General features: G+C 40.3%; 1 protein-coding gene across 2 annotated transcripts in view; it reads right to left on the bottom strand.

Moving 5' to 3' along the window:
* Positions 1–12,489, bottom strand: part of CLOCK (clock circadian regulator) — a 157,763-nt gene that overhangs the window by 79,666 nt on the left and 65,608 nt on the right. For both annotated transcript variants that reach the window (XM_081096991.1, XM_081096990.1), the window contains one exon: positions 9,929–10,021. The gene's annotated coding sequence lies outside the window, so the exon portion shown is untranslated. The remainder of the gene's footprint in view (positions 1–9,928; positions 10,022–12,489) is intronic.

Genomic DNA, 12,489 nt, shown 5'->3' with positions numbered 1-12,489 from the left:
GAATGCAGACTGGTGCAGCCACTGTGGAGAACAGTATGGAGTTTCCTCAAAAAAACTGGAACTCCCATTTGACCCAGTGATCCCACTTCTAGGAATATATCCCAAGAAGCTAGAAACACCAATCAGAAAGGATATATGCATCCCTATGTTCATAGCAGCACAAGTCACCATAGCTAAGATTTGGAAACAGCCTAAGTGCCCATCAGCAGATGAGTGGATTAAAAAGCTGTGGTACATCTACACAATGGAATACTATGCTGCGGTAAAAAAGAAGTTCTTACCATTTGCAACAGAATGGATGGAACTGGAGAGCATTATGCTAAGTGAAATAAGCCAGTCAGAGAAAGTAAATACCACATGATCTCACTCATTTATGGAATATAGTGAACAACATAGGCTGACGAACAGGGATAGATCCAGAGACAGAGAAGCAGCGATAAGACTGACAAACCTCAGAGGGAAAGTAGAGGAGGGTGGGGGTAAGAGGGAGAGATCAACCAAAGGACCTCTATGCATGCATATAAGCCCAACCAATGGACACAGACAACAGGGGGGTTAGGGCATGGGGCGGGGGGCTTATGGGGAGCATGAGGTACCATGTGTAATACCTTAATCAATAAAGAAATTAAAGATTGGGGGGGAAAAAGAAAATACCAAATTAAAATGAAAATAGTGGGCATTCTTGCCTGGTTTTTGATTTTAATAAGAATGTTTTCCATATTCTGCTAATTAGAATGATACTAGCTATTGGTTTTTGATAAAGAGACTTTATGATATCCAACAACTATTATTTTGTTCTTATTTTCCTTAAAGATTAATAGGTGAATTTTATGAAATGGCTTTTCAGGAACTATTAATAGGATGATATGATTTTTCACCTTTAATTTTTCAACAAAAGTATTATGTGAGATTTCTTGATGCTGTGTTTAATCATTCTAGAACAAACTCTTCTTAGCTACAGTTTTATATTTCTAGACTACATCTGTTACTATTTTATTTAGGATTTTTGCATCTATAGCTGTAAGATAGGTCAATAGTTTCCTTTTTTATACTACCTTTATCAGAGTTAAATACTAAAATTATGCTTGCTTTATAAAATAAATTGAAAAACTTTCCTTTTTTTCCAGGGCCTAGAATAAATTAATTAGCATTGATATAATGTATTCTTTGAAGATTAGAAAACTGAGCTGTGGAACCATCTGTCTCATTTCCCTTTTTAATGCTAGATCTTAATCTTTCCCTTCTCTTCCACTATAATTAGTTCTTCAGGACTTTACTTCTTAGATTAACTTTGGTAATTTCCTTTAGATACTCAAACACATTGTTATAGAGTGAGCATATAATAAATTGTTATAATCATAAAATAAAATAAAATTTAGAAAATAGTGTCAATTTAAGATGTAACTCTAACTAAACCAGAGAAGATTAAAGGTATTCTAAGAATATAGATTCTAAAATATTTTGTCATTTTCTTTCTTTTAAAAAAAATATATTTTATTCATTCTTTTCACAGAGAGGCAGGGAGAGGGACAGAGAGCCAGAAACATCGATGAGAGAGAAACATTGACCAGCTGCCTCCTGCACACCCCCTATTGGGGGTGTGCCCGCAACCAAGGCACACACCCCTGACCGGAATCGAACCTGGGACCCCTCAGTCTGCAGGCTGACACTCTATCCACTGAGCCAAACTGGTTAGGGCTGTCATTTTCAAATGTACACTCATGAGAGGAAGAGAGTAACCCTTGATAAATGATGCTGCACTACCTGTGTGGTTATGGCTACAGAAATCAGACTGTGAAGGGTTAAAACTTCTTAAAAAAAAAAAAAAGGAGTGATCCCCCAAGGTAAAACTAAAAAGTACTAGCACCAGAAAAAAATATACTGATTTTAAATGTCTACATGGACATCAACAGATGGAACACAGGAATTACAGAATGTTAGAGTTAGAGACTTTAAAGTTCACTTAAGTACAACCCTCTGGTCCAAAAGACATATTTATCATCATGGTAATAACAGAGAATGGTTCTATCACTAGAAAAAAGAGAACAGTACTAAAGTAAGAGCCAATTTGGGTTAATTAAAAAATAATAGTTTCAGTTTAAAGTTAAAAGGCCAGATCTGAGCCTTATGTGGCACTGATATATGTTCGTTTAATTATCAAAAGGTAAGATAGGACAAACTAGAAAATAAAAAAAAGGACTCCAAGAATTAGGGCTTAGATTAGGAAGGGCCATGCTGACTATAAGAAGAATGAATACAAAATGGTTTAGAAGATACAAACCAATGCTACATTAGTTTACTATTGTTAACAATATTCTTCCAAACATTATTTGCTGTAAGCTAATTGAACAGCATAAAGACTGTATATCTAACACTGTAGTAGAAGATCTTTTCCATCCAACTGACAGACATGCTGTATTTAAGGGAAAAGTCGGGGCGGGGGGGGGGGGGGGTTAGGGGGGGAGTGAAATAGGCCTAAGCACTTTGGAGAAATTGTTAGAAGATTCCTCTTGACTTCTTTAAATGGTGTCAAACGAATTTTAAGGAAACAAAGTAGTAATAGGGGAATAGAACAGAAATGGGGAACAGTCAAAGTTCTTGTGTGACAACTACCCTAGGACTCATACTTTCAATACAAAAAAAACACAAAAAACAAAAAACAAAACTAGCCAGAGTCACACATGCCCATGAAAATTCAGTTTTAGAAGACATGTAATGTCCCTACATACAGCAAGGAATTTCAAGTATACAAACTAATATATATTAAGTTTTATTAAAAGTCTTTTTTCTTAAATATTAACATTAATAGGCCAGTATCGTGTGCAATATGTCTTTGAAAGGATCAGTTAATGTCATTGGAATCCAAAGTTCACAAATTAAATTATAAGAGATTAAGTTACTGTAGGGAGCGGCTATAGGGTTAAGCCTTGGACTGTCCTGTTGGCAAAGCCACAAACAAGTCCCAGCTTAGAGGGCACAGCCCTCTTAGCATAATTAGGCTTGACCTTATGAGCTCCCTAGATCTTATCTGGGTAGCTAATGGGCTGTGGGAGGTGCTGCAAGTGCTGCCAAAACAAGTGAAACTCACAAGAACATTGTAACTATGGTGACCACTACCTTGTTTACCTCTGGCTATAAAATAAAGGTTCACGTTGCCTCTGGATCTCTCTCTGTGGCCTCAGCCAGGCACAGGAAGATTCATCTAGACCTGAGGTTGGCAAACCGTGGCTCGCGAGCCACATGCGGCTCTTTGGCTCCTTGAGTGTGGCTCTTCCACAAAATACCACATGCGGACGCGCACATACAGTGCAATTGAAACTTCATGGCCCGTGTGCAGAAGTCAGTATTTTGTGGAAGAGCCACACTCAAGGGGCAAAAGAGCCACATATGGCTCACAAGCTGCAGTTTGCCAACCACTGACCTAGACCCAGCTTATTCTGACTGTCATTTCTCCATCCTTCACCACCCTCACTCAGGCTTGTGAACCCTTGGCTGAGCTGGCTCAGCACAAGTTATAGCTAGGAATCAAAGGTTCCTTAACATAAGCAACTTGAGCTCAAAGTCATTCAGTGATATGATTCCCAGCTGAGTAAGCACCACATTACTATTTTATAACAATGAAACCCAAGGGCAGTATATGTCTTTTATAAACATTTTTAAAACAAACTTTTAAAAAATATTTATCAAATAGGGAGATACTAGTAATTAATGAACTTTATAGGCCCAGCCGGTGTGGGTCAGTGGTTGAGCATCAACATATGAACCAGGAGGTCAGGGTTCAATTCCCGGTCAGGCCACATGCCTGGATGTGGCTTGATTACCCTGTAGGGGATGTGCAAGGAGCAATCAATCAATGATTCTCTCTCATCATTGATATTTCTCTCTCTCTCTCTCTGCCTCCCTCCCTCCCTCTCTGAAATCAATACAAATATAAATAAATAAAAATATAAAGTTTCTTTTCTTTAAAGAGAAAAGAAACTTTATAAACAATTCAAATTTTGCCAAATATAAAAGCAGTTATGTTTTTAATTCTGAATAGAATGTATTTAACAGGAAATCTCAGTGCCTGACATTCCATCTCTGGAAAACAACCCATATACATAACCTGCAACCTAGGTATGTACCCTGACCAGGAAACAAACCTACAACCTTTTGGTATACAAGATGATGCTCCAACCAACCAAGGCACCCAACCAGGGCTGGAATATTTCTTTGGGGGAATCCTTTTATTTTTTTAATTGTTTTATTTACTTTTATTATCTACTAGTAGCCCGGTGCACGAAATTCGTGCACTGGGGTGAGGGGGTGGGGGGTAAGGGCCCCTCAGTCTGGCCTTCACCCTCTCTGATTTGAGACCCCTCAGGGAATGTCCAACTACCTGCTTGTGCCCACACTTTTAACAGATAACAGCTCCATTGTTGTTTCTTTCTTATGCTTAAAACCATTGGAATTAGTAGGTATTCAAAGTGTGCATACATTTTGGGGGGACACCCTGTGTATCTCTAGTCAGCGGTGAAAGAAACCAACAGCAGATTTGGAACCCCCAGACAGGGAACCTCGCTCACTCCCCACACGTCTCCCCACTTCACTTTCCACCTTCATGGGCAGCAGGAGAATCAACGTTTTCTCTCATTAATTTGGAAAAGCACGTCCTGTCACCCGCTGCCTGGCAGGAGTGCGCTAGGCCCCAAGCAAGTGAGGCTCAGTCAGGGCAGCCTTCGCTCATGGGTGCTGGCACCCAAAGGGCACATTCCTCCTCTACAGTCGCCCCGACTATCCCACTGTTGCACTGAGAGGACGGAATTCCTCTCCGCCTCTGAGTTCTTGATCTTGAACGCTTTACAGAAGGCACCTCAGCGAGGGCCGCCCACGCCCACCAGGTGTGTCCGTCTGCATCTGCTCCCGCCTCAGCACCTGCATTAACCCCCTAGAGGTGATCTCGTAGCTGCACTGGCCTCCATTCCCTCTCACTGTCATCTCACAGGCGCCCACCCTCAGCACCCAGAACACCCAGACACTCTACAAAGGACGTGAGCGCCTCAGAGGGGATGTGTGCACATCCTGTGGGGGTGTTAGGCATGCCGGGTTGATGGAAGTGCGGTGGAGAGGTGGGGGGAACTTGTGCACGCCTTGGTTTGCAACTGTTGCAGGCGTGAGAGGGTGACAGTGTGCTGGGGGATGTTCGCACGCCAGGGGGGGATGTGCACACCGGAGGCCTCTGGCTTTGCAGATCCACAGACCCCCGTGGTGCAGCCAGGAGGACGTCAGTCTGGCCCGCCACGGTGGCTGTCCCTGCGATCCTGTACCTTCTGGGCCAGAAGGAGGATCTTGCACAGCCACTCCTGGGAGCTGATGGCCTGCAGGTGCTACTTCAGCTCAGCCTTCAGGCTCCGCTTGGCGTACTCACAGCTGTCACCACAGCCATGTGGGGAGTAGAGGCTGCCCTCCGCTGGCCTGCCTCCCCTGTCGAGAGGCTCTCTGCGCTGCTCACCTGCCCAGAGTGACTGGGGCTGGGTGGAAGCCAGGCGTCCTGCCCTGCCCAACCCTGGCCGATTAGCCCCTGTGTGAGCTGCCGCCCCGCCGGGAAGGGTCACGGATCCGGGTCCCAGGACCGTGGACAGCCTCAAGCACTGCCCCCCGCCTGGCAGGGTCACAGATCTGTGTCTTAGTCCCGTGGACAGCCTCAGTGCTGCCCCCCGCCCGCCAGGTCACAGATCCGGGTCCTGGACCGCGGACAGCCTTGCCCGCTGCCGCCCGCCTTCAGTATGCAAATTAGCCGCCATCTTGTTGCTTCAGGGTGGGCGTCCCCACTGGGGTGCCTGGCCAGTCTGGGTGAGGGGCTGAGGGCTGTTTTCAGGCTGGCGGGTGACTGAAGCTCCCAACATCTCCTTTTTTCCTTTTTTCTTTTTTATTCTGGGATTTATTTACCTTATATGGCTGTCACTGGAGCTGAGAGCCTGCTTTAGCTCTGAGGCCCGGCTGCAGCTCTGAAACCACGGCTGCTGAAAGTAGGGATCTGGGTTTGTTTAGCTTCTATATTTGCAACATTGTTTCTTAGAGTGCAAGCTCAGAGGCCGGCATCGGCAGGCAGGGAACCTTGGCTTCCTCCGTCACTGGAGCAAGCAAGCCTCCTGTTTGCTTCAGCTGCCTGTCTGCCGGCCGCCATCTTGGTTGGCAGTTAATTTGCATATCGCCCTGATTAGCCAATGGGAAGCATGTCAGAGCTACGGTTAATTACCATGTTTGTCTATTATTATATAGGATTTTTTAATTAATCCTAACCCAAGGATATTTTTCCATTGATTTTTAGGGAGAGTGGAAGAGAGAGGAAAAGACAGAGAGAAACATCGATATGAGAGAAACACATTGATTGGTTGCCTCCTGCACACGCCCTGACCAGGGCCTGGGCTGCAGAGAAGCCTTCAACTGAGGTACCTGCCCTTGATTGGAATCAAATCTGGGATCCTTTGGTCCGAGGACCAACACTATATCCACTGAGCCAAACCGGCTAGGGCCCTTCGGGGGAATTCTTAAGTCAGTTCCTTCAGATCTTTTGTCTTAGGCTGCTTATAATTCCAGAGAAAAATCTTCTAAACTATTGACTGAAAATTATAAAAATCTGGTATCCTAGGTTCTTAATCCCCCTATTTTTAATATGGTACCCCTATTCTCACCTATGTTTTATACTTCTCTATTTTATTCTTGCTAGAGAATAAATCTCCAGTCTTCTGCTCTGATCAGGAAGGGGTAGTTACCTGGCTTTCCAGTCAGAAAAAGGCAAATCATCCTGTTTTGGGTCCCACCCGCACTCCTATTTGCAGAAGTAGAGTGCTTTCAATTCCTGAACATTTCAGAGGTTCTATAGTAGTACCATAATGTTCAGCATTCTCACAGCTGGCTTGGGATTCTAGGATCTACAAGGAAGTTACCACATTTTCTTTCACTTTTTAGGTTCTAAAATTGTGTTGCAATTGCTTCCTCTCCCATCCTCTTTGTTCTTGTGAAGTTATACCTTCTGTAAAAATCCTTTTATTTCAGCTTTAATGACTTTTGGTAGAAAATTGAATTTAACTGTATTGTTTGCCATCTTAACTGGAAGATTTTCTTTCTCTCGTCATCAATTTTAATCAGGCTGTTATCCTCCTCTCACACTCTGAAACTGTTCACTCATATTAGAGTTATCAGTGATATGCATGTTACCTAATGGCTGCTTTACTGTACTCTCTATTTGACATCTTAGTAGCATGGGATGCAGCTGACCACTTCTGCATTTATTAAGTACTTTTCTTGGCTTCTACGACAGAACACTTTCCTGCTTGTCCACCTATCTCCCTGGCTGCTCCTTCTCCTCTAATTAACACTGACACATCCCAGGGCTAAATCCTTCTCAATCTATGTACACTTCCTAGATAATTTCATCCAGACATATGTTTTTAAGTAGATAATCCCCAAACCCACATTGCTAGATCAGATTCTCAACTTAGGAGTCATATATTCAACTACCCTTTTTAGATTACTACAGATTGTACAGTTGTCTAAAATATCACATACCAAAACAGAACACAACTTTCTTCTGCAAACCTACCCCTATCCCATTTTCTTCTCCAAGCTAAACTCCGTATGTTCTCTTCCCCACTTGCTATACTACAGCCACATTTGCTCCTTCTGTTCCTCAGGCATTCCGTAGTCATTTTCCCCCTTTCTTTATTGATTAAGGTATTACATATGTGGCCTTATACCCCCATTCCTCCCCCTCAGCTCATACCATCATGCCCCTGGTGTCTGTGCCCACTGGTTATGCTTATATGCATGCATGCAAGTCCTTTGATTGATCTCTCCCCCTTATCCCCCACCCTCCACTACTTTCCCTCTGAGGTTTGAGCAGCTGATCAATGTGTCTATCTCTGGATCTGTTTTTGCTCATCAATTTACGTTGTTCATTATATTCCACAAATGAGTGAGATCATGTGATATTTATCTTTCTCTGACTTATTTTGCTTAGCAATAATGTTCTCCAGGTCCATCCATACTGTTGCAAATGGTAGGAGTTCCTTGTTTTTTACAGCAGCGAAGTATTCCATCCTGTAGATGTACCACCGTTTTTTAATCCATTCATCTGCTGATGGGCACTTAGGCTGTTTCCAAATCTTAGCTATTGTAAATTGTGCTGCTATGAATATAGAGGTGCATATATTCTTTCTGATTGGTGTTTCTAGTTTCTTGGGATATATTCCTAGAAGTGGGATCACTTGGTCAAATAGGAGTTTCATTTTTAGGTTTATGAGGAAACTCCATACTGTTCTCCACAGTGGCTGCACCAGTCTGCATTCCTACCAGCAGTACATTAGAGTTCCTTTTTCTCTGCATCCTCGCCAGCACTTGTCATTTGTTGATTTGTGGATGATAGCCATTCTGATAGGTGTGAGATGGTATCTCATTGTCATTTTGATTTGCATCTCTCGGATGATTGGTGACTTTGAACATGTTTTCATATGTCTCTTGGCCTTCCTTATGTCTTCTTTCGAAAGTATCTATTTAGGTCGGTTGTCCATTTTTTGATTGGGTTGTTTCTCTTCCTTTTGTTAAGTTATATGAGTTCCCTGTAAATGTTGGAGAGTAAACCCTTATCATAGATCACATTGGCAAATATGTTCTCCCATGCAGTGTGGGCTTTCTTGTTGTTTTGCTGATGGTTTCTTTTGCCATACACTTTTTATTTCGATGTAGTCCCATTTGTTTATTTTCTCTTTAGTTTCCATTGCCCTAGGACAGTGATGGTGAACCTTTTGAGCTCGGTGTGTCAGCATTTTGAAAAACCCTAACTTAACTCTGGTGCCGTGTCACATATAGAAATTTTTTGATATTTGCAACCATAGTAAAACAAAGACTTATATTATTGATATTTATTTTATATATTTAAATGCCATTTAACAAAGAAAAATCAACCAAAAAAATGAGTTCGCTTGTCACCTCTGACACGCGTGTCATAGGTTCGCCATCACTGCCCTAGGAGCTGTATCGGTGAAGATACTGCTTTGGCATATGTCTGAGATTTTGCTGCCTTTGGATTCCTCTAGTATTTTTATGGTTTCCCGTATTACGTTTAAGTCCTTTATCCATTTTGAGTTTATTTTTGTGTATGGTGTAAGTTGGTGGTCTAGTTTCATTTTTTTGCATGTATCTGTCCAATTTTCCCAATACCATTTACTGAAGAGACTGTCTTGACTCCATTGTATCCTCTTGCCTCCTTTGTCAAATATTAATTCAGCATAGTGATTTGGGTGGATTTCTGGGTTCTCTATTCTATTACATTGGTCTATATGTCTGTTCTCATGCCAGTGCCCGGCAGTTTTGAGTGGCTCTGTAATACAGCTTGATATCTGGTATTGAGATGCCTCCTACTTTGTTTTTCTTTCTCAGGATTGCTGCAGCTATTCAGAATTTTTTTTATTTCCATGGTCATTTTTGTTTCACTGCCTCCTCCTATAATAACTGCCCTAGGAAGGGGATCGCTCTCAGATCTTCACATGGTTGGCACATTCTTGCCATTCAGATCACAACTGAAACATTTTTCTTCATTGAGGGCTTCTCTAACTACTAATGAAAGCAGTCGCCAGTCTCTATATCCATTTGAATTCTCTGCACAGAACTACAAATTCTTTTTTATTTACTATTTGTCCTCCCTCCCTTTAGAATGCAAGCCTCCTGAGAGCAGGAATAGTTTCTGTCTTGATCATCACAGTATACAAATAGTATCTGAACATAGCTGGCACAATAAATGTTGTAGGATAAATTAATAAAACAGGAAAAAATTTTAAGTAAAACTCTCTCCAAATTATTGTGTCAAGATAGCTTATGGATTTTGAAATATACTTTTCTGGAAAAATGTCATTCCAAAGTGCATTCTAAGATACAACCCTATCATTACCTTTTGTATTTTGGGGGATCTTTTGAACTGATTCTTCAGAAAAGTATAGGTTCAATGTATTCTTCAATATGGCTGACCATCAGTCTCAAAATTCTGTTTAAATAAGAAAAAAAGTAGTTGTTAGATTTATTCAACTTTTAAAATTTTGAAATATCACAAAATTTAGAACTTTGTCACAAAATGTACATAACAACTGCTAAACTCTATAAACTTGTTCTAAAAATTAAGAATGTAAAAATAAATTAAAACAATCACTTTAAATTTTAGTGCAAAAGTCAAATGACAAAAGTACAAAAATAAGTATAAAAATATGTTATGGATACACTATATAATTTGTGACATTGATGACAATGTATGGGAGGTGGAGAAAAGAAAAAGAGTAGAATTATTGAAGTTAAGTTATCAGCTTAAAAGAGATTATTAAAACTATAAGATGTTTTATGTAAGACCCATGGTAAGCACAGAGAAAACGTCTATGGAGAATACACAAAAGGAAATGAGAACGAAATTAAAGCAAGCAAACACACACACACAGTCAATGACACATCAAGGAAAACAATGAGAGAGAAAAAAATGACGAAAAGCTACAAGACACAAAAATAATGAACAAAATGGCAATAGTGATTCCTTCTCTACCTGTAATTTACTTTATATGCAAAGGAACTGAAGTTACCAATCAAAAGACATGGGTGCAACTGCCCTGGCCAGTGTTGTACAGTGCACAGATCATCAACCTGCGCACCAAATGGTCATGGGTTTGATTCCAGGTCAGGGCACATACCCTGGTTACAGGTTCCATCCGTAGTAGGGGCATGAGGCAAGCAACGGTTGTTTCTCTCTCTTTCTCTCCCTCTCCCTTCCTTTTTCTCTAGAATCAATGAAAAACATATTCTCAAATGTTAAGACAAAAACTGGGGGGAGGGTGGGTGGGAGGTAATCAACCAAAGATCTTGTCTGTATATATGCATAACCCATGGATGCAGACAATATGGTGCTGAGGCCTGGGGCAGGCTGGAGGGGGTTCATGGGGGGAAAAGGGGACATATGTAATACTTTCAACAATAAAGAATTATTTTAAAAAATTTTTAAGTAAATTATGTTTTAAAAAATACAAAAACTATCACAAGAAACAAAAATAAAGCACTATATATTAATAAAGGGTCAATCTGCCTGGAATGTATAATTATCTATAATAATAAAAGCATAATATGCTAATTAAACCGGACATCCTCCAGGACATCTCTCCGGACGAACTTCCGGATGAAGCCTGGGCTGCGAGAAGCCCAGATCCCAGGTGCCAGAGGGAAGCTGGTGCTGGCAGCTATGTGAAGGAAGGCCTTTTCTTGCACGAATTTCATGCATCGAGCCTCTAGTAAATATATATAAACCCCACATCAGAGCACCTAAATACAAACATTGATACAAACATTGACAAACTGAATAAAGAAACAGAGAGTAACACCGTAATAGATTTTAATACCCCAGTTTCAATAATGGATAGAACATCCAGACAGAAGATCAATAAGGAAACAGATGGCTTGAACACTATAGACCACATGAACTTAACAGACATACACAGAATATCCCATCACATAGCAGAATATATTCTTCTCCAATACACATAAAACATTCTCCAGGATAGATCACATATTAGGTCACAAAACAAGTCATGACAAATTTAAAAAGCTTGAAATCATATTGACTATCTTTTTCTGACAACAACAGAACAAAACTAGGAATCAGTAACATAAGGAAAACTGGAAAATTCACATATGTGTGGAAATTGAAAAACACCTTTTGAACAACCAATGGGTCAAAGAACAAATCAAAAGGGAAATTGGAAAATATCTTGAGACAGAAACATAATATATCAAGACTTATGGAATGAAGCAAAGGCAATACTAAGAGGTAAGTTTATAGTGATGGTAAATACATTAAAAAAAAAAAAAGACCTCAAATAAAGCCCTAACTTTACACCTCGAAAAACTAAAAATGTAAAACTAAACCCAACGTCAGCAGAAGAAAATAAAAAATATTAAAGCAGAAACAAACAAAATAAAGACTAGAAAAGCAAGAGAAAAAGTAGTTTTTAGAAAAAACAATAAAAAGAGGAAACATTATAACTGTTATAATTATAATACAAAAATTATAATACAAAAACATTATAATACAAAAATATCATATGAGACTATTATCAACAATTAGATGCCAACAAATTCAATAACCAAGAGGAAATAAATCCTAAAACATGCAAGTATCAAGACTGAATCATGAAGAAACAGGAAATCCGAACACACTTTTTTTTTTTTTATTGCTTAAAGTAATACACAGGGTATTACATATGTGTCCATTTTTGTCCCCCCGCCCTAGACAGTCCCCTAACCTCCCCTATCCCGAACACACTTTTAACTAATAAGAATATTGAATCAATAATAAAACCTCCTAACAAAGTAAAGCCCAGAACCAAACAGGTTCACCGGTGAATTCTACCAAACATTTTAAAAAGAATTTAATTATCACCAATCCCTCTCAAACTCTTCCAAAAATTGAGGAGGGAATAC

Source organism: Myotis nattereri (genome assembly GCF_964212035.1).
Source record: "Myotis nattereri genome assembly, chromosome: 1".
Classification (NCBI taxonomy): domain Eukaryota; kingdom Metazoa; phylum Chordata; class Mammalia; order Chiroptera; family Vespertilionidae; genus Myotis; species Myotis nattereri.
The sequence above is the reverse complement of the archived record's forward strand: the minus strand, read 5'-3'. Positions and strand labels throughout refer to the sequence as shown.